General features: G+C 47.1%; 1 pseudogene; it reads right to left on the bottom strand.

Annotated features, from left to right (window-relative positions):
* Window positions 1-17,534: 17,534 nt before the first annotated feature.
* Window positions 17,535-18,330, bottom strand: LOC101444171 (small ribosomal subunit protein uS3-like; annotated as a pseudogene).
* Window positions 18,331-27,371: the final 9,041 nt, after the last annotated feature.

The following is a 27,371-nucleotide window of genomic DNA, read 5'->3' as shown; positions in this document are numbered from 1 at the left end:
CTCTATTGCAAGAGCCCTCTCCCCTTACAATAGTCCTTTCCTTGCCAGGTCCGGAGCTGTCTTTCCTTGGTGAGTCCTCACTCTGCGTCCTGCACTGGGTGTGGAGGAGAGGAAGGGACGGTCGGCGTAGAGGGGCCCCCGCCCCACTGGGAAGGAAGGCATCGTCTCCACGTTGGGAGCTCCTGGCCGCCTCATGGGAGGGGACGGTGGAGGATACTAAAGGTATTGATATAATAGACAATCCGATGACTGCTAATACCTCTTGAATCCTTACTTTATGTCAGAAAGCCTGAATGCTTTATATGAATTATCCAGTTGATTTTCATAACATTGCTTTTTCGGGTGAGGAAACCGAGGCTTGGAGAGGTTAAGTAATGTGCCCAAGGTCACACAGTAAGTCAGGGGGGGCAGAGCTTGAAACCCGAGCACCCTTTGTCCCTGTCACTGAAGGAGAACAGCTGGCAGCATGTCTGCTTTGCTCTTCAGCAACCTGAAGGTGTGAGGAGTATTGCAAAAATTGGTGCTAGGACTTTTCACATCTTTACAGGTTTAATTAGTCAAAAAACTTAGCTTCTTTAAGAAACCCAAGACTCCTCTCCCACACCCACTGCACAGCCCCCCTCTCCACTTTACCCATTATCAGAATCTGTGGGTATATAAAGAAATTGCTGGGGTTTCTAGGAATGTAACATACCAGGTCAAGGCTCACCCTGAGACACTGTGGATGATTGGGGGGGGGGCGGATCTAGTACACCCCGAATGGGAACTGAAACTCCTGCTCAAAGGGCTGTAGTAGAAGAGTCACTTCTTGAAGTTTAGGCTCTGCTTCTCTACCTGAAGCCCTGGGCAAAGGAGAGGTGGAGGTGGGGTGAGTGGGAGGTGGGAAAGGGAGTTACCCGGTTGTTTACAACATTTGAAAAGCTCAAGTGGAAACTTAGACCTTCCTGAGATGAGGCAATAGAGCTCTGGTTTCCTTGCTTTGGGTTGGAATTACATCAACTGTGTGGTGATCCTGCTTATCTCAGCCTCACCAGAAGTTTGGATGGGGGACTAGAGTGACTTCTGGATGAGTGAAACTTGGAAGCAAATTAATTATTAGAAAAAAATCCAGTTTATCTTGTAGATGAAACCTTTCAAGGGGTCCTTGGTAGAAGAAATGCTGGCAACAACACTCACTGCATCACACTGCAGGCACCTGGGTGGAGGAGAGTGTGCCCATTGCCACCTGTAGTTGTCAGCCAAAGGAGTGTTGGTGCAAAATACCAGACATAGGTTGGTTTTTATAAAGGGTATTTATTTGGGGTAGGAGCTTACAGATACCAGGCCATAAAGCATAAGTCGCTTCCCTCACCAAAGTCTATTTTCATGTGTTTGGAGCAAGATGGCTGCCGATGTCTGTGAGGGTTCAGGCTTCCTGGGTTCTTCTCTTCCAGGGTCTTGCTTCTCTCTGGGCTCAGGGTTCCTCTCTTCCCAGGGCTTGCTTCTTCCTGGGCTCAGGGTTCCTCTCTTCTTGGGGCTGGCTTCTCTTTCCTCTGTGAGCTTACTTCCCGGGGCTCCAGCTTAAGGCTTCAGCATCAAACTCCAACATCAAAAACCCTCAACTTTGTCCTTTGTTATGCCTTTTATCTGTGAGTCCCTGCCCACCAAGGGGTGTGGACTCAACGCCCTAATGATGTGGCCTAATTAAAGCCCTAATGATAATTTAATCACACCCAGGTACAGACCAGATTGCAGACATAATCCAATATCTATTTTTGGAATTCATAACCATATCAAACTGCTACACCACTTCCTTCCCACCTCCCTGCCTACCTTCCATGGTCTCTGAAGAACCAGCAACCAGGCATCCTTGGCCAGTGTTCAAGGCACATTGACTGATCTGAAGTTAAAAATTGTCTTTCTTTTCCCAGAAATACCCTACAAAGCCCCAGTGAGATCTGACATAGGGCATTGATGTAGCTAACATGAAAATGTTAATGCTTTTTTCTTTTGTAATTTCAGGTATAGAAAATCTTCAGTGGTTGGGTCCAGGGGGCCTGGGTGTTTCAGGAGAGGGAAGACTTTTCTCTCAACCCCTGGACAGGTGGTTACAGTAATTTACAGTCCCTCATCTCAGATAACAGCTATCAGGGATGGTTCTGGGCAGCGGGGAGGAGGACAGGGCATGAGGGCACCTCGGGCAGTGCTACCACACACCCAGCCCAGCTCAGCTGCCTTGGGTCCCGGATCCTCTTGCACAGAACAAAGCAGGGAGCTGGGAGATTGTTCGCAGGGGATCATGAAGTCGTGCAGTGAGAGCCCAGTTCCTGGGCAGATGCTAAGGGAGGAGCTGGACTTTCTGCCCTCACCAGCACATTCAGTCGAGTCTGGCGTTTGGACTTTGAGGACAGTGGCACATTTAGAGAACCAGATGTGGCAGGTTGGCATTGGTGGCTGCCATTTGAGGAATGGGCTCTGTTTGGGTATCTATGTGGCAATAGAGGGGTGGCATTTAAAGTCTATAAAGGCTCGGCTTTCCCATGGTGAAGCCAATCTTAAGTCCCCAGTGAAAAAGGGAATGGTGATTCCACTGCTGCATGATACATTTAATTGAAACACTGGGATGGACTTTCTCCAGGGGCCATTGAAAACAGTGCAGGTCCTAGTCTTGATGAGGTGGTCAAACCTTCCACAGACTGGGTCCCACCAAGTCAGACAGACTTCTTTTTTAAAAAATTTATTTCATAACCTGTCTAGAATCTAGAATTTTTAGTCAAACATTTTTATTTCTCTCCCCATCCCCCTATTTGTCTGCTTTCTGTGTCCATTTGCTGTGTGTTCTTCTGCATCCACTTGTATTATCAGGAGGCACTGGGAAACTATTTCTCTTTTCTGTTGCATCATCTTACTGTGTCAGCATTCTGTGTGTGCGGTGCCTCTCCTGGGCAGGCTGTGCTTTTTACACGCAGGGCGGCTCTCCTTGCCAGGCGCACTCCTTACGCGTAGAACTCCCTTACGTGGGGGCAACCCTGCATGGCACAGCACTCCTTGCACATGGCAGCACTATGCACACGGGTCAGGAGACCCTGGGTATAGAACCCTGGATCCTCCATATGTTAGGTGGATGCTCTATCAGTTGAGCCACATCCGCTTCTCCAGACTGACTTCTTATCCTGCCTCAGTCTAGACTGCTCACCCTCCTATCCACTGGTCTCTAAATCCTAGTCATCTAGAAGCTAATTTGATGTCCCTGCCTCCTCCAAGAAACTTTAAATAGCAGACATTGTTATTTGCCTGTGAAGCAGCCACTCCTCCCTATCAGTTCAGATTAAGTTCGCTGAGGGCAACAACAACAAAATAATGATGCTTCAACTGCCTAGAAGTTTATTTCCCTCTCTCTTACCCAGGAAGTCAGGAGGTGGGCAGGCTAGGGCTGGCAGGCGTGCCATAGTGCCAGAGACTCAGGGTCCTTCCAGCTCTGGCATCTACCAACTTTGGGGTGTGGCTAGAGCAGCTTTCATGCTTTAGGCAATAGGCTGGAGGGAGGGGCATGGAGAAGGGGCAAAGAGTGTGTGCCCTTCAAATTTTACCATACTTTCATTGTTTATGTATGTTCATGAATGAATGATACACATCAACAAAAATTTTGAAAGAGGCAAATTACTTAAAAAAAATCACTACTATTTGGTGACAGCCTACCATGAAAAATTAAATTAATAAAAGTGTGTGTCCTTTAAAGGAGGCACTGGGAACTGCCCTCAACTCTTGTGCTCATATCTCATTGGCCAGCACGAGTCACATGTCCTCCTGCTGCAAGGAAGCCTCGGAAGTGCAGTTTCCTTCCTGGATAACCATTTGCCCAGTCAAAATCAGGACTCTGTCACCTCAGAAGAAGGGTAAGACAGATATTGGGGGCCAAAAATTCTGGCAGAGATCAAATTCGTCCAGTATGGACCCCTCTCCCTTAGGTTTCTATTCTAGAGCCTATTGGCTCACCCACCTGAAGTGCATCCCCCCATTTCTCTTTCTAGTTCTCTTATATCCAGAATTGAACTGTTTCATTATCTCTACTGCTGCCACCATGCTCCAAACCACTGTCAACTTTCTACTGTAAGCACAGAAAAAGATATTCAACATCATTAGTCCTTAGGGAAATGCAAATTAAAAGCTCAAAATGAAACCCCAACACACTTACTAGATTGCCTAAAATTTAAGACTCATAATACCAAGTGTTGACAGAAATGTGGACAAAATGGACCCTCATACATTGCTGGTGGGAATGTAAAATGATACAGACACTTTGGAAAACTGCTTTGCAGTTTCTTATAAAATTAGTCACATACTTACCAACTCTCTATTGCACTAGTTCTTCCTGCTTCCGTCCTTGTCCCCTATGGTCTATTATTATTATTGTTGTTGTTATTGTTATAGAAAGATCATATACAAAATATGAGGTCCACTATACCAGACCCCATTTTTTAACATTTCGCATTAGTATGGTTGCTTTGCTATATTTGACGAGAGAATACTAAAATGTACTATTCACTGAATTATTTATGTGAATGTGGTTAAAAGGGGAAATTTTAGGTTGTATGTATGTTATTTGGGTTTAAACACACACACATAGGACTGTACAACACAATGAACTCTATTGTACATGACAAACTATACCTAAAAGTACAATTATAAAAAGGTTCTTTCATGAATTTTAATGAATGTACTGCACTAATGCAAGATGTTGATGACAGGGCAGTATATAGGAACTCTGTATTTTATTCATATTTTTCTTTAAACCTACAATTTCTCTAATAGAAATTTAAAAACTAAAAAATGAAATGTACTATTAGCTAGTCCATAGTTTATATTAGGGTTCACTGTGTTGTACAGTCCTTTGTGAAAAAATTTTGTTCTAGCAACATATATACCACCTAAAATTTCCCATTAAAATCACATTCAAATATTGAATTCAGTGGTGTTAATTATATTCACAATGTTGTGCTACTAGCACCACTGTCCATTACCAAAATTTTCTATCACCCCCAAATAGAAACTCTGTTCAATTTAAGCGTTAACTTCCCTTTCCCTCCCCGCATCGTAACTCCTGTTAACCTATACTCTAGTTTCTGACTTTGAATTTGCTTATTCTAATTATATCAGTGAGATCATGCAATATTTGTCCTTTTGTGCCTGGCTTATTTCACTCAACGGGATGTCTTCACTGTTCATCTGTGTTGTGGCATGTATGAGAACTTCATTCCTTTTCATGGCTGAATGATATTCTATGGCATTTATATACATATTTTATTTATCCATTCGTCAGTTGATGGACACTTGGATTGCTTCCACTGTTGGCCATCATGAATACTGCCACTATGAATATTGGTGTGCAAATATTTAGTCCCTGCTTCAGTTTTTTAAGGTAAATACCTAGAAGGGGGATTACCAGGTGTCTTAGTTTGCCACTGGGCTGCTGATGCAAAGTACCAGAAATGGACTGGCTTTCTTTTTTTTTTAAGATTTATTTTTTATTTCTTTCCCCTTCCCTCCCCCCGCACCCCCTCCCCGCTGTTGTCTGCTGTGTCCGTTTGCTGTGTATTCTTCTGTGTCTGCTTGTATTCGTGTCAGCTGCACCAGGAATCTGTGTCTCTTGTTGAGTCATCTTGCTGCATCAGCGCTCCGTATGTATGGCGCCACTCCTGGACAGGCTGAGCTTTTTTGTGCAGCGCATCTCTCCTTGCAGGGCGCACTCCTTGCACGTGGATTTCCCCTACATGGGGGACACCCCTGAGTGGCATGGCACTCCTTGCATGCATCAGCACTGTGCATGGGCCAGCTTACCACACAGGTCAGGAGGCCCAGGGTTTGAACCCCGGACCCCCCATGTGGTAGGCAGACGCTCTATCAGTTGAGCCAAATCTGCTGCCCATGGATTGGCTTCTATGAAGGGGATTTATTTGAGGGAAAAGCTTACCATTTCAAGGCCATGAAATATCCTAATCAAGGCCTCAACATAGATGTTTTCTCACCAAACTCAGCTACTGTTGATTCTGAGGTACTGCCACTGCCACTTGGCGAATATGCCAAGATCTCTACCTTCCTCTCCAGGATCTACCATATTCTGGAGCTCAGCAATGGGCAACCAGGGACAGGGCTTGTCTCTTACTGGGCCTCCTTTCTCAGTCTCAGCCGCTCCCCTTTCTTTCTGAGTTCAGCTATGAGCTATCAGACACATTACTCTCTCTTCAGCTTGAGCTACTCCATGGGCCCAGCTTCTCAGAGGCCTCTTTCCATGCCTCTGTGCTTTACTGGTTCCAAACTCCTGGACCTCTCCCAGCCCACAGGGTTTCTCTGTTTTCCTGCAGTCCTCTCCCTCACATGACAGGATTAATATGGTGGCTTTCTTTCTCTGTGTGTATGTCTCTCTCTATGTCTCTGTTTATATCAGACCAAGCAAGAGGACAGGGGACCCAAGCTGGCTCATACCTCACTGACATAGTCCCATCAAAAGCCCTAAAAGCCAAAAGTTAAAAAAGACAAAGAATTTTTTTTAAAAGCCCGAAAGTGATCTTATCAAATAATCTAATCAAAGGGCCCTCAATCTAATTTAATGCAATCAAATGGTGCCACACCCACAGAAATAGATTAGTTGAAGACCTGCCATACCAGGTCATATGGTAATTCTCTTCTTACCTTTTTGAGGAATTATCAAACTGTTTTCTACAGCAGGTGATCTACTCTTAATTCAGATTAATCCCTTTAAAAGGGAAGTCAGATCATAACTCTCCTAACCTTTCAATGACATCCCTTGGAGAACAAAATAGCCAATAAGGCCCCACAAGATTTGTTTCCTCCCTCCTGCCTCTGTGACCCACCATCTCCCCCTTTCCCTCCTCACCTTCTTCCTAGCCACACTGTTAACCTCCTGGGTAACTCGAGTGAAATTTGAGAGATGCTTACATGCACCGCTGTCCAGAGTAACTCCTTTTCAAAGGAACTCCCCCCTCCTCACAATCCTTGGTCAAGAAAGAGCCTACTGCAGAAATAAATGAAGACGACTCAAATGAGAACAAGCAAAAACTATTTCTTCAGAGCTTGCTATAGCAAGGGAATTAACTACTATCAGTTGTGACTGGCAGACTCAAAGAGGTAGGCAGAGGAGTGGTAAAGCTTTACAGTGGAAGAAGGGTAGTCTTCAGGTATGCCTTGGTTGAGGCTGTTGGGATGGGGAAGCTGGATCAGGCTATCTATTAATAGAAGTAGGTATCCCATGTGATTGGTTATGGTCATTATATTTGGTTTTCCCTGGTTGGTCATAATTGGAAGCAGGGGTAAAAATTAGGGAAGCTGTCAATTATTGATCAAGTCCTAGCTATTTTGGGTCAATCCTTGCAGGGATTGAGGGATTGTGGTTTATTGCAGACAGTAGGTCAGAGTTTCCTGATCTGGTTGTGGCAGGTTGTGGGTTAGAATTCTATGTTTATATATGGCCTGCCATTGTCCATTTGTATATTAAGTCTCTCACTACACTATAGCCTTGCTGGTCCTCAGAAATACCAGACACATTCCCAGTTTGGATCCTTTGTTCTCTCTGTTACCTCTTCCTATAACACCTCACCCCAGATAGCTACATGGCTGGCTCCATCACCTCCTTGACCTTGAGCCAAATGTTTTCTTAGTGAGGCTTTCCTTGGACACCCATTTAAAGTTGCATGCCCTCTCATGGTTTTAGAGGCTAGAAGGCTTGCTTATCCCTAGGTTGGTAGCATTCTGGCTGGCCAGAAATCACTGGGGTCCTTGGTTTTCCTGTCACATGGCAATATCCTCTCCTTTCTCTCATGGGTTCCGTTGACTTCTTTTGGCTTTCTCTCACTGTTTCTGAATTTCTTCTGCTTATAAAGAACTCCAATAATCCAGACTAAGATTCCACTTCATTCAGCTGGGTCACACCTTAATTAAAATAACATCTTCAAGAAATCCTGCTTACAGTGATTTACACCCATAGGAATGGAATTAAGATTTAGAACACATTTTTTGTTTGTTTGCTTTTTCTGGTACATATTCAACTCTACCACACAGAGATTTTCATCTGTTTTATTCATTGTTATTTTCCCAGGGCTTGACACATTGTGAACATTCAGGAAATTCTTCTTGAATGAGTGAGGCAGTCTTCAAGGCTCAAATGAAGTTTTTTCTCCTCCACAAAGCCTCCCCAGAACCCCAGCCCTCCTTAACTCCTTTTTCTGAACCCAGAAGTTTGCATTTCTTCCCATGCACTTGTTTTTCCTTCCTGCCTGCCCTGCGAACTCCTTGAGGGCAGGGGCCAAGTTCTGGCTCCCCCTGGCATCAAGCCCTGCTTGAAGCAGGACGTGGAGACCCTGGAGGTGCTCATTTCAAGTTTCGTGGGAGTGGATGTAGGCTCACCGTGTGAAGCAGGCATCCTTTAAATGGACAGCTGCCCCTTTGCTCAAAGCCTTGCATACATTTGCTGAGAAATCCTTGGGTACAGAACGACAACATCCGGCAGTCATTTCCTGAGGAAAAGCTTCTCAAATAAGGGAGAGATGGCAAAGGAAAAGTCCATTAGGGGAAGCGGACTTGGCCCAGTGGTTAGGGCATCCGTCTACCACATGGGAGGTCCACAGTTCAAACCCCGGGCCTCCTTGACCCGTGTGGAGCTGGCCCATGCACAGTGCGGATGCGCGCAAGGAGTGCCGTGCCACGCAGGGGTGTCCCCCGCGTAGGGGAGCCCCACGCGCAACGTAAGGAGAGCCGCCCAGCGCGAAAGAAAGTGCAGCCTGCCCAGGAATGGCGCCGCACACACGGAGAGCTGACACAACAAGAAGACGCAACAAAAAGAAACACAGATTCCCGTGCCGCTGACAACAACAGAAGCGGACAAAGAAGAACACGCAGCAGATACACACAGAGAACAGACAACTGGGGCGGGGGGTGGGGGTAGAGGGGAGGGGAGAGAAATAAAATAAATAAATAAATAAATCTTCAAAAAAAAAGAAAAAGAAAAGTCCATTAGGATCAGGGAACTTGCTGCTCCATGATGTCCGTTTCTCTCTTAGCTAAAGTAGTTTTTTATTAGACTGGCCTCTCTCTGAGATGGAGCAGAAGCTAATTGAAGGCCATTTTTCTTTCTTTGAAAGGAGCAGTACTAATCGGGACAGTGAGAACTTGGCCTTGGGCTTTATGTTTATATGGACGTAACCTTGGGGATAACTGTACAACAATTATCCAGTAACCAAAGTCCTTTTCGGGAAGGACAAACCCAAGATTAGTGGTTAATGCCGAATCCCAACAAGCCCTGCCCTGCTGCCCAGGGAAATCAGCCTAATACCATGCTATTTCCAGCTCAAGATGTCTTCAAATCGGGCCTGCACTTGGAAAATGGAAGGAAAATTAGAGAGTGGGCCCTTTTCCGAGGGCAGGGGGTCAGGTGCTGTTTTTAAAAGTAGTTCACTTGAGTGGAGCACAGGTGGGTAGAAGATAAGAAATTTCACGTTGGAATTCAGATTCTGCCACTTACCACGTCACGCGGCTTCTGAAAGCCTGGGTTCCCTCACCTACAAATGGAGATCCTGTTTTCTGCCTGCTGCCTGGGACAATTGTGTAGATTAAATTAGATCGTACATGGGGAAGAGCATAGAGAAAGTATAAAGCCCTCTGCAAACGTTGGTATCGAATTACAAAGGCACTTTGTACCCACTCTGCACTCTCAGCCCCGTCTGTCTGGGGACAGGGCACAGGGAGCAACGGAAAGATGATGCACAGCCCAAGAGTGAACTGAGCACACTGTGTCCTCCTGAGCGAGATAGGATGGCCTTGAAGTCCCATGGCACAGCTGGCCCTGTCCAGGGTTTCCTGATATTCTTGGGGGGAGGGAAGGTTTAAGCCTCACTGCAATGAGTCGGGGGATCAGGAGGCAATGGGGCAATGGGGCAGTGGGTTAAGATTAGGGGCTCTGGATTCAGATAGGCAGGCTTTGAATGCTAAGTAATCAGCTGTGTGATTTGGAGCAAGTTATGTAACCTCTCTGGGCCTTGGTTTCCTTATCTATAAAACCAGAATATTGGCATATACGTCATAAAATTCTTGTGAGGACTAAGTGAAGTCACGGGCAAAGTATTTAGAAAAGTGTTTAGAAGAGCGTTTATTTCAGCTCTGACTGCAAGCTCCCCTATCACTACCAGAAGTTCGGTTTCTAGGTCACCTCCATCCCAGATGTTCTGGCCTTTCTCTGTGCTAAAGAACATAGCCCCTCTCCTTGGAAAAATGAAAGCACACACACATAATGGCTTTTTTGGCCATAGAAAACTTTACTGAAGTACTCAGAGAGGTGGGGGAGTTTATGCAACACAACTTAAAAATTAGCTTGATAGCCAGAAGGTATAAACTCAAGTGTCCATTGACGAGGAATGGATAAACAAAGTGTGGTATATCCAAATGATGGAATATTATTTGGCCATAAAAAGAAATGAAGTTCTGAAACATGGTTGACCCCCAAAAACATTAGGCTGAGTGAAAGAAGCCAAACACAAAAGGACAAGTATATGATTCAATTTATATGATATATCTAGGATAGGCAAATTAATACAGACAGAAATTAGATCAGAGCTTCCTGGGGAAAGAGGAAGGAGGGAAGGGGAAGTTACTGCTTGGAGGGTACAAAGGTTCTGTTTGGAAATAGTGTTGATTTTGGCAATAGTGTTGATGATTCCATAACATTGTATATATGGGTGGCGGACTTGGCCCAGTGGTTAGAGCATCTGTCTGCCACGTGGGAGGTCCGCGGTTCAAATCCTGGGCCTCCTTGACCTGTGTGGAGCTGGCCCACACGCAGTGCTGATGCGCACAAGGAGTGCCCTGCCACGCAGGGGTGTCACCCGCGTAGGGGAGCCCCATGCGCAAGGAGCCCCATGCGCAAGGAGTGCGCCCCATAAGGAGAGCCACCCAGCACAAAAGAAAGTGCAGCCTGCCCAGGAATGGCGCTGCACACATGGAGAGCTGACACAAGATGATGCAACAAAAAAAAAAAGAAACACAGATTCCCATGCCCACACTCACAACAACAGAAGCAGAGAAAGAAGACGCAGCAAATAGACACAGAGAGCAGACAACTGGGGGGGGTGGGTAGGGGAGAGAAATAAATAAATAAATCTTTAAAAAAAAACATTGTAAATATGATTGAGGCCACTGGACTGAACTGAAATGATTAAAATGGCCAATTTTACGCTATATATAGTTTACCACAATTTTAAAAAGTCCTTAAAAACTAGAAAGCCTGTGTTTAAAAGTAAAAGTCCATTGCTCCATCTACAAATCTGCTTCTGCAGAGTCCTTCTGGTTTCTGTCCCTTTTCTTTCATGAGCAAACAACCCCTCGCATGTACACATGCTGCCGTGTCTGATGAAAAGTAATTTGCCCCTCACTTTCTTCAGTTCTGTCCATCCAGATCCTTCCCAGGAGCCTGTCTTTTTTAAGCCAAATGGACCCTAACAGTATTTTCCTAAAGAAAGAGAATTCCTTTCCTAAGCAGATTTTGAGCACTATCTGTAAAGATAATAGATACTCTTTTTCACTCTGCTCCAAACCCAAGAAACATGTGACTGGATGCTAGATTTTGAGTTGGTGATAGTTAGAGGACAGAGGAGGAGCTCTCTCATAGGAGCCAAGGAGAATATAGAAAGACTGGGGGAGAACATTTCAGGGACGGGGTGGGCAGGAAGGAGAACATAAGGAGTAAGGGAGCCTCTGGGCAGGGATGGAAGCCTTGGATTATGAGGTGTAGAGGGAATAAACCAGGAGGCCTTGAAAACACCCAGTAATGTTAGTCTAGCTACACCATCTCAGTCTGGGTTTAATTGCTGTGTGTAAAGTAGTAGGATCAGATTTTAGTCTGGGAGTTGGAAGTGGAGTTGTTCTCAGGTCTGCTGGATCATAACACGTTGTTGAATAATTCATTGAGACAATGGCTATGCAGTAAGCATTTAAATCTCTGGACAGAATACACCTCCCAACGGCAAGGCATAAAATTCCCAGCATAAGAGGGATTAGTAATCCTTGCAACACACCTCAAAACCAGGATGCTCTCTTTCCAAATCCTGGCCAGAGGAACATATCCCAAAGGCCAGAGGAACATACACCAAATCCCAGTGGAGTTGATCCCACACTTAGAGCACCAAGTAGCCTTTACCTTGAGTTTAGTGATTGATTGTCTTAGTATCAAAGTGCAAGAAGAGGATTTGGCCATGGCACAGACATCAGCCTGACTAGCATGGGGAGAAGTTAAGGGATATATGAAGGTCTAAAATATCTTGAGCCACTAAGTTTTTTGCTATTGCTTCTTGGACAGAAGTAGTATCATTTATTACTTCTACAAAGGTAAGGCGAGATTTCAAACCAACTCTTCTATTAATAGTTGTGTAATTCACCTGTGGTTATGGTGGCCCTCATAGTGTACATGAAGAATTGGCAATTCCCCCCGAGTACTCCTGAACACCCTCATTCATAGCTTCCTCATTTGAGAGTGGTTAAGTTTCCAGAGGGCCGTGTGGTCAGCAGGTGGGGGGTACTTAAGGATACTGGACTGGATCAGATTAGAGGTTCCTAAGGTCCAAGAGGAGTAAGGGTGCTCATTGGCCTGCTCACAATAAGGAGATAATTGTATCCATTAGACTTTGAGAGCTGAATAAAATCTATTTGCCAATAGAGAAAAGGACCAGAGGAGCTGGCTCTCATCCTTGCCCCATCTTTACCTTTTCATCAGGATTCTGTATCAGGCAGATGAAGCAAGTTGAGATTACCTGCTCAATAATGAGGCTGATGTGTCCCCACCAATTTATGGAGAAGACTTTTAAGATTTTCTTTCCTCTGAATTGTGGTCATATGGAAGCTGAAGACTACATTTTGGGCAAAGGTCCAAGAAAAGGCAAGTGACCATTTGGGTATCTCCTAAGCCCATCTGAGTGAATAAAACATCTGGCCTGGTTCCAATGAGCTTTTTCAGTCTCAGGTGTTAGCAGTTGTGCCTTTACTTCCTTCAGTAATCTCTGTCTCTAAGGAGGAAGGAGCAAGGGGAACTATGCAGATGGTCGAAAAAGTTTTCTTGGGAAGTGGTTATTTTAGAATATTTGCCAGTCAAGCTCTTTCCTTTGCTTTGGGGTCTAGCTACTAATGGGAGCTTGTATTTTAAGAATAACTAAATCCTTGGGTAGCAGTGTACTAGTCCTCTAACAGGTTAGCCATTTAGATTCCATTGATGGGTTTCCCTGCAGCAGTCATGAATCCTCCTTTTTACCATAGCATACGAACGTCACATGCAACTCCCAAAGCACATTACTGTGTAAATATTAGCTCTCATCTATTATGTTAGTGTGCAAACTTGGGTGAGGCCTACTAGTTCAGCCACTTGGGTTGATTTGACCTCAGGTCCGGTTTGAACGCAGTGGGTTGTTGAAAATCTATGACAGAATTTGTTGCTTGAAACTCCCCCATAGTATGCCTGAGGTAAGAACTGCCTACAAAGAAGGTAACCAGAGTCTTTGAGAGGAGTTTCAGCAAAAAAAAATTAGACTGTGATGCAGTCATGAGGATGACGTCAAACAAAGAAGAATCGCAGTGAGATCGAGGCTTTGACAGTCTTTAATAGTGATATGAGAGGGAGAAAGTAGTAGGATTTCGTAGGAGGTGAGTCTAGATGGAGAAAACTGTTGGGTGTTCTCAGTGAGAAGTAAGTTCTGAACTGTGTGGGATCTCAAAAGGTCATGTGAATGACTCAGAATGAAGGCTGCAGTGCCCTGGACCAGATTTCAGCAGCAGCAATGAAGACAGCGAGGGGTAATGTCCAAGGTATCAGGACTAAGGCGTGGCAAACATACCCAATAGGCCTTTGGCTCACTTTGTGTTTTTGGGTGAAGACTCTTAAAGCATGTTCTTCCGTTTCATGTGTAAAAGGGAAAAGGTAATGAATAACTGAGGAGCCCAAATATGAGAGAAAAGGATAGAGAGGATTTGAGGATTTGAAATGCAGAAATGGAAGGGGACTGCAGAAGAAGGAGCTAAAGGGCACTTTCCTCAGGCATGACATATAAGGAAGACACAATACAGGAAAATTTAGGGATCTAGTTCTAGCAATAGCAACTAACCCTAGAAACCCTCAGAGTTGGGTTTTGGTCTCAGGAAGAGGGACATTGATGATGGTGTTCATTCGTTTAGGAGAGAAAGTTGTTCCTTCAGGGGAGACATCGTGCCCTAGGTGACACATGTGAGGGCTGCACGTTGGCATTTTGTCTTTAATGATCTTGGGTCTCATGTGGTCAAGAGCTTGAAGAAAATACTGGGTGTCAACAAAGGAACTGTCAAAAATCAAGTGACTCAGAGTCAGAATCTAGAAGATAGGTTTACAGGGGATGGGGTGGGGATAGGGGATAGGGTGTTAAGGCTTAAAATGTACAGGGCTCCTATTTTGAATGATGGAAATGTTTTGGTAATGGATGGTGGTGGTAGCACGATATTGTGAATATAATTAACACCACCAAAATATATATCCGATTGTGGTTAAAAGGGGAAACATTAGTCTGTATATATGGTAACAGAAGAGAAAAAAATTTTAAATCCGTGGAACTACACAGTGAACCCTAAGTTTAACCATGGACTATAGTTTATAGTCATAAAATGTGCTTCTATCAATTGTAATAAATGTACCACATCCAATGCAAAATGTTAATATTATGGTGATATATGGGAATCCTGTGTTTTATGTGTGATTGTTCTATAAACCCACCACTTCTCTAAAAAAAAAAAAAAAATCAAATGAGTCGAGAGTTATCTACATCCTGGATAAGGACAGAGTTTCAGGGGAACAGAAAATCTTTCAGCCTTGTACTTAGGGTTCTAAAGAAATAAGTAAGGACCTCAGTAAACTCCTGAGGCATGACAGTTCATGTGAATTGTTGGTTTTTCCACGTGAAAAAGAAAAGATATTGAGTTGGGGTGAAGAGATACACTGAAAAGCAGAGCTTAAGCACATTTCTGTGAAGTGACTGAGTTGGGTAGGAGAGAGGTCACAACAGAGTTGGGGTTAGAAACTAGAGGAAACTAGAGTTTGACTACTTTGTGTATTGCTCTCAAGTCTTGGACTAGTCAGTGCCCCTTGCCACCAGGCCTTCTTTGTTGGAAGGGAAAATTACAGGGACTGGACATGACGACTAAGAAGTCCTCGTCAAGGAGACCTTGACTTATAGGTTGAAGATGTGGTAGGGCTTCTGGTTTGGGTGGATATGGTGTTACTCCTGGGATGGTTCTATTTCTGTTTTGAGAGGTTCAGCCTCCCAAATTCAGCCTATGTCAGTGGAGTGAGCAGCTAAAGGGAGTCAGGTATCTTAGGGTTAACACACTTTGTACGCAAGGACTTAAAGGGGGCTCAGAGATTTTGACAGGAGCAAGAGAAGTCAGTTGGTCCCTGAGAGCCATTAAAGTGGAAAGGTGCAAAGGTTTAGATAAAGGCAAGTCACATGGTAGATTATCAAGTCCCACCATAGGTATGGTTTGTGTACTCTAGAGGAAGGTGGTAGGAGATAAGAGGTGTTAATGGTAGAATGTTTTGCCCCTATATCCTCTCTCCTTCCCAAGTCCTTCCAGTACCCTCTCTCACTGGTTCCTCACTCACGCTTGACACAGGTCAATGCCATTCCTGCCCCCATTTGATAAGTGGCAAAACTCACTGAGAACTGGGGGGCCAACTCAACTGTCCAGGTTATACCAGGTTTTGCTTCCCAGTTAGTGGCAGCCTCAGGCTCTCCCAGATCCCTGGGAGTTAAATGGTGTTGCAGCTCTGATGTTCCCTGATTCTGAGTGTCAGCTTGAAGTGGTCCAAAGTAGAGATGGGGCCTTCTCTCCTGGTGCCTGGCAGCCCTTGGGGCGTGGGAGCCGTGGAAGCCTCTGGTGTTGTCGGGCACAGCTGAGTTGTTGGCTTGAGTTCAGAGGGCCGTTGGCCTGACATGAGCTTGAGTTGGCACGTGGAAGAGAGACTGCACCCGTTTCCTGACACTGTCTCAACCCACCCTGGGACCCGGTATGTGGGGATAGGCTGGTGATGACAGTTTTCTCCTATAGAGGGATCTAAAGCTCTGAGAAATCGTCCAGAAAGAGCAGAGCCCTTGGCAAGTGGAGCCCTCAGGCGTGCATGCCCTCTTGCCAGGGTTTCAGAGCGAGACCCACAGTTCCCCACGCCTACCCAGAAGAGCAGAGGTTTGTCAGAGCACAGCAGTCAGCAGTCCAGGGACCTTGACTCTTGCCTTGCAGTGTCTCTCTCGAAGGCTCATTACTAGGGAAACCCTCAGTACTGGCTTTGGGCTGCAACACAGTAGTCACGGAAAACACCTGGTTATCAAACTGGAGAAAAAAACTCGCTGATGCTCAGAGAAATCTAGCTGGTCCTTCCCAGCAGGAAAAATAGAGTGATGAGCATGGCCAGCATACAGAGAAAATAAGTCAAATGGCCAAAATGGGTTTTCTCATGCAAGAAGGGGACTGCCTCGGAGACAAATTCAAGGGTGACATTGTCCCTGAGTAGGAGGCTCATCTCCCCAAGTTCCCTGGGACTCAACACCTCACATGCCAGACCCTATCTTGGCATTTTTGCAAGCTCGACTTCCTCGGCATGGTTCATGAGCAAGGCAGAACGTGGGGGTCAAATGCCAGAGAAGGAGCCACTCAGCGAGGGCCAGCGGAGTCAGGAAAGGCTTTCCAGGGAGGATGCACTTGGGTTGGGCTTTGAGTAGGATTGGATGGGGTCAGATTGGCATGACCAAAAAAAAAAAAAAAAAAAATCTAGCATTCTATGAGCCTTTACTAGGTGCCAGGCACTGTGCTGAGCACCTTATGTATGCAGTCTCATTGAATTCTGACAACAACCCTCAGAATTAGGAGCAATGCCTTTTTTCTAGTGAGGGAACTGAGGCTCAGAGAAGTTAAGGAACTTGTCCAAGGTCACACAGCCGGTAGGTGTCAGAGCCAGGACTTGAACCCTGGTCCCCGAACCATAGCTCATTCTTTTAACATCTTAAATTGGTGACTCATGGGCATCATAGCAGAGTAGATGCTCTGCCCCTGTGTCCTGTACTTTTGTGAGATCCCCCCCAGGAAAGACACCGAAGGCTCTCAGCACTCAAGGCTGCTGAGGGGCTAGAGGCCATGCCTTGGCCTCCAGCCAGCCCTGCACCTCCAGAGCCTAAGGCATTTGAGCATCAGTCCGGCGCCCAGTCTCTGAGGAAGGAGCTCCATAATCCTAAAGTGGGCTCTGCTGAATATTAATAGTTAGTGTGCAATAAAAGAGCTTCATGGTCAAGTGAACTTGGAAACACTATATTAAACAAAGGTAATTGGATCTGTTACCCGCAGGACTTAGAGCAGGGGTTCTTAACAAAGGGTCATGAGCTCGAATTGAAATTCAAAAAACCTTTATTCTTGTGGGGACATGTTGGTGGGGGTATAATATATACATATTTTTTTTTTCTTGACTTTTTAAAAAGTTTTATTAAACGTCCTTATAGAACAACATCCAGACTCCAGATCCATCTGTCAAGAAAACCCTTTGACGCAGTAGGGACTGGTGGCTGGGGCATGCAGGCAGCTCTGGCTTCCCACCCTTCTGCTCTGAGCTGGGAGTGGTGGGTAGGAGCTCACCTTTGGGTTCCACGATGCTCCCGTGGTCAGGCAGGGGCTTCTGAGGACTGATCTCACCACCTGGGCCCCAGGGCAGCATGCCCTTCACTTTGACGCCCCAGTACACCCTGTCGGAGCAGCACATGGTGCACAGCAGTATCGACATGAGAGTTGACCACGTCCCCACTGTGGATCATTAGGCCATCCGCAAACTTCATGGATTTAGCCCTCCGTCCTTGCCGTTTCCCAGACACCACGACCTCCCAGCCCTTGGCTCCACTCTCCCTGATCACCTGCAGCCCGCCACAGCAGGCCCTCCGCACAGCAGGCCCTCCGCACAGCAGGCCCTCCTAGGTCTGTACTGCCGAGACCCTGCCTGGGCAATGGCGCAGGGACCTCTTGTGGCCACCTTGTCAGCATAAAGCTCTGCCCTGCCCTCAGGGAAGCCAAGCCTCTTCTGAACTATAGCGGTTAATTCCCAGGTCCACTGGCCTTTCTCACCGAGAACATTCTGTGTGCTGGTGGCCAGAATAAACATTTCAGTCCTGGTTGGTGTAACTTGAACCTCAACTCCAGAGGAGCCATCTTCAACTAGCTCCCGAGTGTGAAACTCATTCAGTTCAGCCTTGAAGATGCATCAGCGACAAACTTCCTCTTCGTGGAAATTTGCACCGCCATCTTGCCACCGCGCGCAGGCGAAAGGAAAGGCAGGTGTGATATATAAATCACACTTAGCAAGGGGCCCAAGTGAGAGGACTTAGTAAGGGGTCCGTGGTTTCCACCTGACTGGCAAAGGGGCCCACGGAAGAAAAAGGGTTGAGAACCCCTGTCTTAGATCCTCATTTGCCAATGGGCCTCGTGAATCTCGGAGGCAAGCGCAGTGCATTTCCCAGCTCCTTTGACCACCAGAGGCTTCTTCTGGAAGCCCAAGGGAGAACTGGTGCTCCCTGGAGGAGACGATCCTTTTGCAGGATTCACAAAGCTGGAGATTGTCTCCTTCAGTTCTGCCATGGATCGAGTGAATTCCTCCCTGAAAATGACACCCTGTCTCTGGTCTGCTGGGGTGGGAGGTTCACCTTAAGGCCAGAGCCAAAGACTTCAAGGGAAGCCAGGCCCTCCCCCCCTTTTTTAAAGATTTATTTATTTCTCTCCCCTTCTCCCCCCTGCCGCAGCTGTCTGTTCTCTGTGTCTATTTGCTGCATCGTCTTCTTTGTCCGCTTCTGTTGCTGTCAGCGGCACAGGAATCTGTGTCTCTTTTTGTTGCGTCATCTTGTTGTGTCAGCTCTCCGTGTGGGCGTCGCCATTCCTGGGCAGACTGCACTTTCTTTCACACCGGGCGGCTCTCCTCACGGGCGCACTCCCTGCGCGTGGGGCTCCCCTACGTGGGGGACACCCCTGCATGGCAGGGCACTCCTTGCGCACATCAGCACTGTGTGTGGGCCAGCTCCACACGGGTCAAGGAGGCCCGGGGTTTGAACCACGGACCTCCCATGTGGTAGATGGACGCCCTATCCACTGGGCCAAGTCTGCTTCCTGCCAGGCCCCCTTAAAGGGGGGGGTGCCATGGCAGCAGCAGGCCTCCCAAAGAGATCCATGAGGAAAGGTAGAACTCTAGGTATGCGGGCTGGTGGACTCACCTGAAGAGTCTCCTTCACTGCCCATCTCCCCCGATCCTAGCCCCCCCCGCAGCCAGTCTGAATCAGGTTAATCCCTATGCTTGCTTAGGTCTCCTCTTATCTCAATTTGTGGAGGGCCTTGTGGGCCACCATTAGGATTTTGATTTTCCCTCTGAGTGAGCTAGGGAGCCATTGAGGATTCTAAGCAGAATGGTGACCTGACCTGGCTTAGGTTTTTTTTTGCTTTCGTTTTTAAGTTTTATTGTGTTGACATATGTATAAAACATAAATTTTCCCATTTTTACCATTTTTAAGAGTACAATTCAGTGGTATTAATTTACAATGTTGTGCTACCCTCACCGCAGAGAGGCTAATTTCATGAATCAAATTATTTGGTCAAATACTGGCCTGGTTGTTACTGTGGCAGCATTTTCTAGATGGGAGTAGCATCTACAAACACTTGACCTTAAATAAAGGAGATGATCCTCCATAATATAGGAGGACCTCATCCAATCCTTGGAGGTCTGTAGCAGTCAGCCAAAGGGGTAGTGATGCAAAATACCAGAAATTGGTTGGTTTTTATAAAGGGTTATTTATTTGGGGTAGGAGCCTACAGATACCAGGCCATAAGGCATAAGTTACTTCCCTCACCAAAGTCTATTTTCACATGTTGGAGCAAGATGGCTGCTGATGTCTGTGAGGGTTCAGGCTTCCTGGGTTCCTCCCTTCCAGGATCTTGCTTCTCTCTGGGTTTAGGGTTCCTCTCTTCCCAGGGCTTGCTTCTTCCTGGACTCAGGGTTCCTCTCTTCCTGGGGCTTGCTTCTGTTTCCTCTGAGAGCTTACTTCCTGGGGCTCCAGCTTAAGGCTTCAGCATCAAATTCCAACCTCAAAACTCCAACATCAAAAATCCTCAAGTCAGGAAGTGGACTTGGCCCAGTGGTTAGGGTGTCCGCCTACCACATGGGAGGTCTGCGGTTCAAACCCCGGGCCTTCTTGACCTGTGTGTAGCTGGCCCATGTGCAGCGCTGATGCCTGCAAGGAGTACTGTGCCAGGCAGGGGTTTCCCCCACATAGGGGAGCCCCACGCGCAAGGAGTGCGCCCCATAAAGAGAGCTGCCCAGTGCGAAAGAAAAGTGCAGCCTGCCCAGGAATGGCACCTCCCACATGGAGAGCTGACACAGCAAGATGATGCAACAAAAAGAAACACAGATTCCCGGTACCACTGATAAAGATAGAAGCAGTCACAGAAGAACACACAGCGAATGGGCACAGCTAGCAGACAACTGGGGGAGGGGGGGAAGGGGAGAGAAATAAATAAAAAATAAATCTTAAAAAAAAAAAACACTCAACTCTGTCCTTTGCCATGTCTTTTATCTAATGATGTGGCCCAATCAAAGCCTAATCATAACTTAATCACACCCAGGTACAGACCAGATTACACACATAATCCAATATCTATTTTTGGAATTCATAACCATATCAAACTGCTACAAGGTCTTAAGAGCAAGAAGTGAGGGTTCCAGGGATCAGGAGAACTTCTGCCTCTAGACTGTACCCTGCCTGAGTTTCCAGTCTAAGGAATTCAGTCAAGCATTCAACAGCATACTCCCTGGAACTTCCAGCCTCCAGCCTATTCTCCCAGCTCCCTGCTGGCTCTGTTTCTCTGGAGAACCCAATATGACACAGATTTTGGCATTAAGAGTGGTGCTGAAAGAATGGAATCTTAAGGAGGAGTTTTCTGAAGTAGATCTGGGATTTGGGGAATTGGTTCTTTAATCTGATTAGATTTAAAAGTACTGATGTCTCTATTTTCAGTGCTAAAGAGGGCACTAATGGTCCATAGCATTATGTGGCTAAACATACAATATCATCTTTGGATTCTCCTAATCAAACACATATAAGAGTCAAGATTCTGTATGATCAATATCTGAAATTTTGGAACATTTTTGTAAAGCTAAAGAGTATGAGATTGGCTAGTCATTCCTAAGTACACTGGAGAAAGTGGGAGGAGAAAAAGATGAGCTCAGGGCTTGACATTCTCAGCTCAAGTGCCACACAAATGACATGAAAGTTTTTACATGTGCCTTGAAAGAAACTCTTTTCTTCTATATCTGCTGACTGAGATGTCTGAAGACCAAACCCAGTGTCTCATGTGTGAGTAGCTGAATTACAACATGAATTGAACTGACAGCCTTGTGGAGTGTTTGCTGTTAAAGCAAGGGCATTGGCTTGGAAGGAAAGCAGTCCTGAAAATTGGAATGGGGACATAGAGGCAGATCATTGATCCCCTAAGTTCTGCTGAGTCTTCTTTGCAGTAGAAGCAGCACTTCCACTCCCATCTGAGGTAAACCTGTAGAGGTCTCCCCCGCAGAAGCAGCCTCTCCACCTCTGCTGAGGAGGCTAGCCCTGCTCTGCCAGGGGACACCATCATGGAACCCCCTGAGGTAGGAGAATTGCAGGACACAGCTAATTCTCCTCAGGACCCATGCCCACCACTCCTCTAGCGTTCACTGGGCCGAAGTCCCAGCAGGCCTCCATCAGTCTGTGAACTACCTCTAAGGATACTCGGTAATTCTTTTTCTGCTTAAATCCCCTGTAACTAAGAATATGGTTGAACCACACATTAACTGAGAAAGCCTGTGAGAAAGCTCTTTGTAAAGTGTAAAGTACCAGGAAAATCTTAGTTATCAGTATCCAAGGTCTCCAGGCAGAAATTCTTCACAGGACAGGGTCTGTTCTGGCCCTGGCAACTCCCACAGCAAACCTCCCCCCTTGCCCTGCTGGCCAAGGCCCCACAGGTCACCTGCCCTTGGCCCGTGCTGGCCTTGCAGGTTGTCTAATCAGGGACAGGAAGAGAACACCAAGAGATGCTCCCTCAACTCTCGTCGTTAGGAATGCCAAGGACATAAAACTGGAAATAAATCCACCAGCGGGAAGGGCAAGGTGGGATCTATTATTTCATCCCCACTGTTGTCACAAATAGAGGATGAGATTGCTGTTGGAGGAACGGCTCAGAGTTGCCTCTAGAATACGTCTTCCTATCCAACCTCAACTCTGACAATGAGAGAACATCAGGGGTGAACGAACTTACCATCCCAGAGGGGGCAAGTACTTGACCAGGTCCCAAAGACCTGGCACCAGAACCCAGATCTGCAATCCCTGGCTCCAGGCCACTCTGAGGGACCTGGACACAGATCCTGCCTAGAGGCGTGGCTTCAGCTTGTGGCAGGTTTAGTAGCAGCGTAAAAGTTACGTGGTCTTTTGAATCACATTGAAATTACTATGCCGCCTCTGTAACTACATCAAGGGGGTTTCACGTTTCCACCTGCAGAATTCTTACCATGTTCAAATAACCCAGCCAGGCCCTTGGCAGCTGTTTCCTTCAGTCGAGGGCCTGAGAAGCCAAAAGGTTTGTGGCAGAGGAAGGCAGAGCCCAATGAAGCCACTTCTAGCAACTTAGCCTACAGATTTATTCCCACGCACGCGCACAAGGCTATTCATCGCAGCCTCATTTAAAGCAGCAGGGCATATAGGAATCAGCTGATGTGCCCACCAGGAGGGGACGGGCAATGAGTTATGGTATCTGTACAATGGATATTTCCACTGCTTAAAATAATACAAGCAAGCTCACTGTGGCCGATACGGACAGATCTCCCTGGCTACATTGGCAGGTGAAAAAGCAAGTGACAAAATGAGGTATGGTAGCTACCATTTGTGCAGAAAAGAGGGGGAGAAGAAAATAGATGACAACATGTAAAATATCCTTGGGGAACAAATAAACTGATGCATTGGTGGCCTCTGGGGAGATAAACTGGATGGCAGAGGGAGAATTTTCACAAAATACCCTTTGGTCCCTTTTGAGTCTAGAACCGGGAGAATGTATTACCTATTCAAAATACATAAATAAATGCATATGATATTTTTAAAAATAAAAACGAGAAGGAATGGATTCCAGATGGAGGGAGGGGGATATTTGGGGAAATGGAGACTCCCCCAGAGCTGCGGATGACTGTCTTCTTTATGAGTGGGAAAGTAGAGGGCTCCTTCCTGGATCCTGGGGAACCCCTTTAGCACCCCACTTCCAGGTGGGGCATCTCAGCTCATCTCTGCCGGGTTCTCAGAGGGAGAAGGGGTTCTAAAGGGCCCTGCAGGAGGTGGGAGGTGCAAGAGCCCCTCCTGCTGGAAGGAGATGTGGGGGTGGTCTCAGTGTGCACAGCTGCACGGGCAGAGCTGGCTGCTGCCCGTGGGGAGCAGGGTCATCAGGAAGACACAGCGTGTGGGCACCCATCTCCCAGGGGACCACCGTATCTACATTCCACCATGGGGCCGCACCCTCTTTGTTTAAGGTGCTGCCCTGTCCAAGCTCCACTTTCAAAGCACACACCCCTTGGCCGTGGACCCAGTGGCATCCTATATACTGTCCCTAATAGTCCATCAAACACTTTCTCCCAGACAGGAGGAGCCCAGGAGACGCAATGGGCCCTGTCATGGATTGAAGAGTGGTTCCCCAAAAAGACGCGTCTACCTTGAACTTCAGAACATGACCTGATTTGGAGTAAGAGTCTTTGCAGTTGCAATTATGGTAAGACTCTCAAGAGGAGATGGCCCTGCATTAGGTGGGCCCTAAACCCAAAGACAAGTGTCCTTAAAAGAGACAGAGAAGAAGACAGAGAGACACAGACGAGAAAGCCACGCAAAAATGGAGGTAGAGATGGGGGTGATGCATCTACACACTAAGGAATGCCAAGGATCGCCGGAGCCACCAGAGGCCCAGAGAGAGGCCTGGACAGGGCAACACACCTTGACTGCAGGCTTCTGGCTTCCAGAACAGTAAGAGTAAATTTCTGTCATAAGACACCCTTCTGTGGGACTCTTTTACAGCAGCCCCAGGAATCTGAGACCACCTCTGAGGAAAAGGAGGTGGGCTGGGGCGCCGAGGGTCACTCCAGGGACTTAACGGGTTAGTTCAGGGCTGGGCCTGCTGCCCTGAGACTCTGGGAAGGGAGAGGAAGATAACAGGCCAGGGAGGGCTGGGCCACCTGTTCAGGGCGGCTCATTTGCAGTTCCCGGGACAGGAGCGGTGCCTGCACTTGGCGGTTGCTCTAATGGGGAAGGTGTGCCTGCCCCGTTGCTAGGAAACAGGGAGCCCGGCGTGTGGGCTCCCAGCCTCTAGCGAAGGCAGATGGTGACAGGATTAAATAGGGCCTTTCATTTCAACATAGGAAATGTTTTCAATTCTCCTCTCTTCATGTCTCTAAAAAAAGGCAGTGGCGGAAACATCCCGCTGGAGATTTATTAACAAAAGCCCAGGCAACCCCCCAAAAAGCAGACTCTTCTTTTCACATGTCTCTTCACCCAGGCTCCAGGCACTTTGAGAGGGGGGCCCCGGCCTGCCCCCACGGCCTGCGCCTCATCACCCCTCACTGGGCCCAGCTGAGACGAGGAGACTGCTGAGGCCTACAGAACAAAAGCCAGCGCCGGTGAGTCGCCAAGCTGTCCCTTAAACCCATGCACAGCAGTTCCTTCCTTCATGGACTCTGCATCTTAAAACACTGCTTTCAAAGGCAGGCAGCTCTAGCACTCGCCATGGTTCCCTATTACCAACTCATCAAAACCAATCGCCATAGGGGAGCAGGGGTAGGTCAGTGGTTGAGCGTCTGCTTTGCGTGTGCGCATGTTCAAGGTCCCAGGTTCAATCCCCGCTACCTAAAAACAAAACAAAACAAAAAAACTAAATGGCATCTTTGATGTCACCCAAATGTACCATCTCATGACCTCTAGCTCACTGCATGCACGCTATACTTCAGCTAGATCGCTCCCCTCTCATGAGCATGCTCATGGGTGCCCGATCCTGGCTCCTGCTGAGCTCCCACCTGAGTGCCTCTCCTCCACTCACAGACAACTCTCCAGTTGCTCATCACTCTTCAGGATCCAGAGCCAGTCAAGCTCTTTCATCAAACCAACCTGAATTACCCCAGAGACTGTGCCCTTCTCTGAATTACCGCGTGTATACTGGGCACTGCGCTTCAGTCCTTGGCAGCCAGCCTGCAGGATGGCCCCATGAACCCCACCTCTGGGATTCACGCCCTTGCATGGTCCTCTCCCTGGACAGAGAGCAGAACTGGGTAGCCAAGAGGATGTTGCGGAGGTGATGTAGCATGACTTCCAAAGCTAGGTTGGGTAAGACAATGTGACTTTGGCTTGTGCTGGTGGAGTTCCCCACTCTAGAGGGATTTAGTGGCCATGTCACCAGGCCTCTTCAGCAGCAATATGGAGAAGCCCATGTGGTGGTGACCTGGGGTCCTAGGTGGCAGCCCGCACCTGCTTGGCAGGCCTGTGAATGAGTTGTCTTGGAAGTCTCTTCTCCAGCCCCAGTCAAGTCTTCAGATGATGGCAGCCCTGGCCACCCCTTGTCCGCAGCCTCATGTGAGACGACTGTGAGCCAGACCACCCAGCTCAGCTGCTTCCAAATACCTGACCCACAGAAGCAGTGTGAGCATATACATGTTTAGAGTATTAAGCTGTTAAGTTTTGGGATGATTTTTTATTCAGTATCAGAGAAAACAATTCTTTTGTTCAATAAATCTCCTCAAATCTGTTGCAATGAAGGGAATCTGGCTCCTTCCTCTCCCTTGCTTTGCCTTGCATATAGGCAAAGGGAAGGAAGCAAGAAAGAGCTTTCCAGGTATGTGTGAGCATCCTCAGGGTCTGCAGACTGGCAGGAAGTAGAATGAGCCAGGATGACATTGGCCTGGGTCAAGGTTGGCGAGAAAGCCTGGGGCCAGATCATCGGGAGTCTTAGGAATCACAGCAGGTAGCATGGGGTTTATTCTAAGAGCGCTGGGGAGTCACTGGAGCTGGTTTTTTGGGGGAGGGGGGATGCACTGGGAATTGAACCTGGAACCTTGTACGTGTGAAGACGGTGCTCAACCAGTGAGCCACACCCACTTCCCTGGAGGTGCTTTTAAGCAGGGGAATCAAAGTTTCTGGAAAGGGGTTACAGGGATAAAGTATTGGAGGTGGTGAAGACCGAGTTTGGAGATGCTCCACAGCAGCTCTCACCAAGCCTGAGCTGTTGCAGTCGGCCAATCCTGCTCCTCAGTAACCATGTGCAACCAAAAGGCTGTGATTAAAAATGGGGACATGTTGACAGAGATGCAACAGGACTCAGAGTGCACTACTCTGGCGCTGGAGAAATATAGCAGAGAGGGCCAGTGCAGCCCATGTCAAGGAGTGTGACAAGAAGGCCAACCCACCTGGCACTGCACGGGGGAGGACTTTCAGGAACTATGCGGCACACAACCAAGCACTTCATCTCCTTCCATCTGCGCCACATGACCATTCTTCGGTTCAAAGCATGGACTGTGCCACACATCCAGCAATCCACCCAGTGACAAAGACACAGCCTGAACTCTAGATACCAGGGACCGAAATCCTTGCTAAGGGAAAACCTTGGTCTCCCAAACTTTATTGTGCTGTTTTGTATGGGGCATTCTCTGTACTGGTTTGTTGTGGTTATAAAACAATTAGCATATGGGAGGAGTGGGGTGAGAGGGATGGGGGGGTATATGGGGACCTCATTTTTTAAATGTAATATTGAAAAAATAAATAAAGACAAAGAAATTTTTAAAAAGCCACACAATTAGCAACTTACATTTGTATTTATTTTGTAGTCCATACTTCTCCCTGCCCCATGTTTTTTCTTTCAAAATCCATTCCTTTCAAACAAAATAAATCTGTTGGAGACATGTTGGGGGGAGGGGATGAGCTTGCAGTGACAGTGGCCAGTGGCTCTTGCCATCTTGCTGGGGAGGAATAAAAGTGGTTTGGCTGGGATGTGTCAGTGGAGAGCACTAGGCAGATAGGAGATATTTTGGACATAGAATGGACAGGAATTGGAGATGGATAGATGAGAGGGGGAAAGTGGCAGTTGTTAAGACTCACTGGTTGATTGGCTGATGATGCAAAACCCTTCCACAGACATCCCAGAGACGGCCTTGGCCCAAGGCCTCTTCTTCTCTTGGAGTGAGAGAGGACCCCGTCCTCTGGCCCATGACCCCACCTTCACTTCCCAGCAACTTGAGCTGGGCCCAGGCAGCTGTC

Source organism: Dasypus novemcinctus, chromosome 17 (genome assembly GCF_030445035.2).
Source record: "Dasypus novemcinctus isolate mDasNov1 chromosome 17, mDasNov1.1.hap2, whole genome shotgun sequence".
NCBI classification, from domain to species: Eukaryota; Metazoa; Chordata; class Mammalia; order Cingulata; family Dasypodidae; genus Dasypus; species Dasypus novemcinctus.
This window is presented reverse-complemented; position numbering and strand designations above follow the sequence as displayed.